Here is a 6,000-nt window from a genome sequence, read left to right as displayed (position 1 = left end):
ACATATCTCCTTTGCTTTGATTTTCGTGCATCCCATCAGTCTCCAATGATCCCATCAGTCTGCTAATGGCCAAGTCCAGGGACTTGATTGTCATGTTCCTGGTGCAAAGGTGGTGGAACAGTGGTAGAAAGATCTCCTTTTTCCATGTCCAGCCTATCTAGTGGTCCAGATATAGAAAATCTAAAATGAGCTTCTTGGGGCCTTTCTCTCTTCAGTGATTGAACAGGTTCTAGTGAACGGAACGCAAATGGTCTCTTAGGACGTATTGACCGGCATAAAAGCACATGCCATGAGCTGATGGAGCATAGCTTGGTTTTTTTTCAGTGCATAGCCCAGAAACTATGGAATATGCTCCCTATACACCTTAAAATGCAAACCCCCCTTCAACAATTTAAAATTGACTTAAAGACATTCCTATTTGTAGGTGAATATACTTAACACATTTCCTTTACAAACCAGAAGTGATAACTGAATGCATAGCATAATCCAGTTGTGTTCCCTCCCCTCCCCTCCTATCCTGTTGAGGCAGCCATGGGCAAAGAAAGTGTTAACTCTGAGAAATGATATTAAAAGCTTGAAGTTTGAATTCTAGCTTTTTACCTTGCAAGCAAGATAAAGGAATGCAGGCTGGAATTAATTACTAGAAGTCTAGCGTTTGCCGGGCTGGGTTAGAAAGGTCAGAGACAGGAATTTCTTTCACCCTTGTGAATAATGAATGCTAGCTCAACATTTGTATACTGTTAGGCATACTGTAGTTTAAAGCTGAAATACTATTTCAGAAGTTCTTGATATGTAGATTTTGTTATAAGAAGATAGCTTAGATATATAGACCATTATAAGTATGTAGAATATGTCTTATAAGGATGCTTACTTTAGAATATGCTGTATTCTGTGTAAATTAATAATTCTGTGTGGAATGTTTGTATTATTCTTTGTCTGACGTTCTAAGCAAAGACTGTAGTGAAGAGGTCAAACATGTGTTTTGACTTATCTGCAGTTCTGGCTGGTTCAATGTATAAGCTGATAGGTGAACGAGGTCAGGACTAGTCAGCTCTCTTCTCCTTGATTAATTGTAGGTAAATGTAGAAATGGTCCTGAATGCCATTAAGTAAGATTGGCCCTTGACCCCTTTAATGAATACCAGAGTTTAGTTAGCAGTTAGTACTAGGAATATGAGAAATCAATCATAATAACATGTAAGAGACTGGAGCCCAAATGTCTGGTGTAAGGGGCCCCAGGTCACAGGTCAGTTTAGGATGCCTGGAACCTATGTAACTGATATTTTTAAAGTAATGATTGGTTGAGGCAAAGTGACCAATCTATTCCTTAACCAATTGGAGAGTAAGGGGGGGCTAGGCTAGGAGGGGGATAGAAACTGTATTTAAGTAAGAGCAGAAGCAGTTTACGTCAGAAGAAAGGAAGGAGAGCTGAAAGAAAGCTGGAAGACAACAGGAAAGGAAAGAGAGCAGAAGGAACAGACAGAAGAGAAGAGAGCTGAAGAGGACAGACAAAAGCCATAACATCCAGAGAGAGAGAGAGAAGAGAGCTAGAACTGATGTCCTGCTTTGTTTGCTGGCAAATAAAGAAGATTTCTCCCTCATTCTGGTGTGTGCTGTCTGACTCCTGAAGTATCACAAATTCCTATCTCAATTCCTGCAACAATTCTTGGTGGCAGCGGTGGGATGAATCCTGCATTAATCCCAGCACCCAACTGACTGGAGAACATTCGCCGGGTATGTATTCTGTATTTTGTATTGTAATTCTAGCTAGAAAATTGTAAATCAGCCCCTCAAAAATTGAGGAAGGAGAGCCTGATCAACTCTCAGCGAAGGCCCTAGTACCTTCTAGTCGTGGGGACTAGAAGCGAAACCGCTTGAGCTTATCTGTATCTGAGAAATCTGAAATTGTTGGGTGGGATTTTCTGTATGGAATGTGTGATGCGTGAATGTTAAAAGAGTGGGGACCCCTTACCGCAAATCCAAAAACTCCCTCCCTTTTGTGTGTTGTAACTGTAAGCATTATGGGTGGGACATCATCTAGACAAATTGCTACCCCCCTAGATTGTATGCTTAAGAACTTCAAAAAAGGATTTTTAATTAATGACTATGGACAGACTTTAAGCTCAAGTACTTTAAGAACCTTGTGTGAAGTTGAGTGGCCATCTATGGGAGTGGGGTGGCCCCCTAGTGGCAGCTTAGATATTGAAGTAATCCGGAAGGTTTACAGCATAGTTGTAGGAGAACCAGAATATTCTGAACAACTCCCTTATATAGATTCCTGGGACAGCCTTGTGACTGACCCTCCCTCGTGGTTGAAAACTTATATGGGATCCCCAGTAAAATTCATGTTAGGTCGTGTTCAAAGAAAGATTAGAAAATCTAAACTAGAAGAGGGAAAGAGCCCCAGGAAGCCTACCACCCAATCGGTGGCTTCCGCCCCTACCCTGTCCGAGAAACCCATACTCTCTGATGACCCCTCAGACCTTGAGCCACCACCTTATGGCCCATTGTTGGGGTTCCGTGCCACCCCTAGAGATCCACGCCGCCCAGCCCAAGCTTCTCCAGCACAGGCTTCTCCGGATAGTTCTTCCCCTCCTGTGCCACACCTGCCACACCCTAGGTTGGACTTTTCACCCAGTCTCTACCCTTCTCTGCCACATCCTCTCCTGTTAACCTCCGAAGACCCGCTTTGGGTTCCACTCCCTGACTCCTCAACTCCTGACAGCCCAGCCTCTCCCTCTAATACCCCTACCCATTCATTAGGGGCCCGGCATCCCTTTCAATGGACTGAATCACCTGTGACCACCTCTCAGTCTATGAGTACCCCTTCCCAACCCTCAGGGGTTCAACATACCTCCACTGAATGGGTTAGACCCGCTGCAATTACTTTTGAGCATGATAGGAGGGTAGCTCCTAGCTCTACCTCAGGTTCCATTCCCACCTCCTCGAGAGTTCTGCCACTCCGACAGGTAACCATCACTCGACCGGATCCTAATAATGAGGGTCAGGTTATACAGGCACAGGCCTATCAGTATGTACCCTTCACAACCACCGATCTCCTGAATTGGAAGACGCATTACCCCTCTTATACTGAAAAGCCTCAGGCAGTGGTGGACCTAGTGACTAGCATTATGGCCACCCATAACCCAACCTGGACTGATTGTCAACAACTTCTCCTGACCCTCTTCACAACTGAGGAGAGGCGGAAGATTTTGCAAACTGCTGAGGCCATCACGCGAGAGCGTGTCCCCGGGGGGACACAGGACCCAGAGGGATGGGTTAGAGCTTGGTTTCCTCGCGCAGCTCCAGATTGGGATCCAAATGATGGGCAGCACTATGAACTGTTGTCTGGCTATTGCCGGGACTTGCTGGAAGGTATGAGGAAAGGCATAAAGAGGCCCATTAATCTGGCAAAGGTCTCTGAAATTCTCCAAGGGGCAACTGAATCCCCTGGGGCCTTTCTAGAGCGACTAATTGAAGCCTACAGAACATACACCCCATTTGACCCTGAAGCCCAAGAAAACCAGAGAATGGTGAATAGTGCATTGGTGGCCCAGAGTATGCCAGATATCCGGAAGAAGTTGCAGCGTCAGGAGGGATTCGCAGGGATGAATACCACCCAGCTAATTGAGATCGCAACCAAGGTTTTCATTAATAGAGATCAGGAGGTGCACCGAGAGGCTGACCGGAAGATGCAGAAGAAGGCCGACCTTTTAGCGGCAGCCATTACTAATTCCACCCTTAATCGAGGTCGACCTCTAGCTAATGGGAAGCCAAAGTGGGACCCCGGACCACCAGCCAGGCCCCGAGATTCCTTCAATCAATCCCGGCCAAGGGGGGAGAATCCCAGACCAAGATTGGAGAGGGATCAGTGTGCCTATTGTAAGGAAAGAGGGCACTGGAAAGATGAATGCCCCCAGAGGCGCCAGGGACTGAGAAGGGGACCAGGAGATCGAGGAAGCCGAGGCCGAGTTCGAGAGGGAAGATATGAGCCTCCTGAATCTGACATCATCGGGATAGCTGAGATGGCAGAATGGGACGAATAGGACAGACCGGGTTCCTACAAACTGGGCTCCCAGGAACCTATGGTCAAGTTAACTATAGGGAGCCGCTCAATTCCATTCATGATTGATACAGGAGCTGAACATTCTGTTGTGACGGAGCGATTAGCGCCTGTGTCTGGAAAAACTGTCCGAGTGGTGGGAGCCACGGGGGTGCAGAACCGGAGGCCCTTCCTGACAACCCGTAGATGCCAATTAGGCTCACACACAGTCACTCATGAATTCCTGTATATGCCAGACTGTCCAATCCCTTTGTTAGGTCGAGACCTGCTGTCCAAGCTTAGGGCCCAAATTTCCTTTGACTCTGATGGCCAGACTTCAGTCTCCTTTCGGCCCCCGATATCCAGCCCTAAGGGTATATTGAGTTTCTGCTGCCCCCTTGAAGAAGAATGGCGGCTGCATCAGTCGCATGGCCAAGTTGACCTACCCCTGGCAGACAGCTTTCAGGTCAGTGGGGTATGGGCAGAAGATAATCCCCCAGGGTTGGCCCGAAATATTCCTCCTGTACATGTAGACTTACTCCCAAGTGCCCGGCCAATCCATCTTCGCCAATACCCAATTCCCCGAAAGGCTCTGGAAGGGATTCAAGCACATCTGAATCGTTTGTTATCCCATGGAATTATTCGTCCTTGCCAGTCTCCATGGAATACGCCACTATTGCCAGTTCAGAAGCCAGGGACTGAGGACTACCGGCCAGTCCAAGACTTACGAGTGGTCAACAAATCCACTATTTCATTACACCCTGTAGTGCCTAATCCATATGTCCTGCTAGGATTGATACCTTCTGGAGCTACCCATTTCACGACACTAGACCTAAAAGATGCCTTCTTTTGTATTCGGGTGGCCCCCGCCAGTCAATTGCTTTTTGCCTTTCAATGGGAAAACCCAGTAACAGGAAGGAAGCTTCAGTATACATGGACCCGCCTGCCACAGGGGTTCAAGAACTCCCCCACTATTTTTGGGACAGCCCTAGGGCAAGACCTTAAGACTTTTAAATCTGAGCCTTCCAGGCGAGTTTTACTCCAGTATGTAGATGACCTCCTGATTGCAGCAGTGACCCAGGAAGAGTGTTTTGAGGCTACCAGAGAATTGCTGGAGCTACTCTTGGATGCAGGCTATAAGGTCTCACGCTCAAAGGCCCAACTTTGTCAGTCAGAAGTGAAGTATCTGGGCTTCTGTATTTCCCAGGGAAGTCAGAGACTGGATGCTAGTAGGAAGCAAGCAGTTGCTGCAATTCCCCAACCCAAGTCCAGAAGAGAAGTTAGGGAATTTCTGGGAGCAGCCGGATTTTGCAGAATTTGGATTCCAAATTTTGCATTGATGGCGAAACCCCTTTACCAAGCCACAAAGGGGGGTGAAAAGGAACCATTTGAATGGGGACCTACAGCTCAACAATCCTTCATTGCTATAAAGAAAGCCCTACTCCAAGCCCCTGCGTTAGGCCTTCCTGATGTGGAGAAACCTTTCTCATTGTATGTCCACGAGCGACAGGGGGTTGCTCTGGGTGTGCTGACCCAGATGATGGGATCCTGGCAGAGGCCTGTTGCATACCTGTCTAAACAGCTGGATGGAGTGGCTAAAGGATGGCCAGCCTGTATGAGGGCCATTGCAGCAACAGTCTTACTGGTCCAGGAAGCTGATAAGTTGACCTTGGGGCAAGAACTGGTTGTTAAAGTCCCCCATGCAGTTCTCACCCTCATGGAGTATAAGGGCAACCACTGGTTTACAAATAACCGTATGGTTAAGTACCAAGCTAGCTTGTGTGAGAATCCACGGATACACCTGGAAACAGTGGCTACATTCAATCCTGCTACTCTTTTGCCAGCATCTGAGGGACCACCAGATCATGACTGTATCCAAACTATGGATGAAGTGTACTCCAGTCGACCAGATCTTAAAGATGTGCCTTGGAGGGACCCAGATGTAATTTATTTCACAGA

This window comes from Microcaecilia unicolor, chromosome 10, assembly GCF_901765095.1.
Source record: "Microcaecilia unicolor chromosome 10, aMicUni1.1, whole genome shotgun sequence".
NCBI classification, from domain to species: Eukaryota; Metazoa; Chordata; class Amphibia; order Gymnophiona; family Siphonopidae; genus Microcaecilia; species Microcaecilia unicolor.
This window is presented reverse-complemented; position numbering follows the sequence as displayed.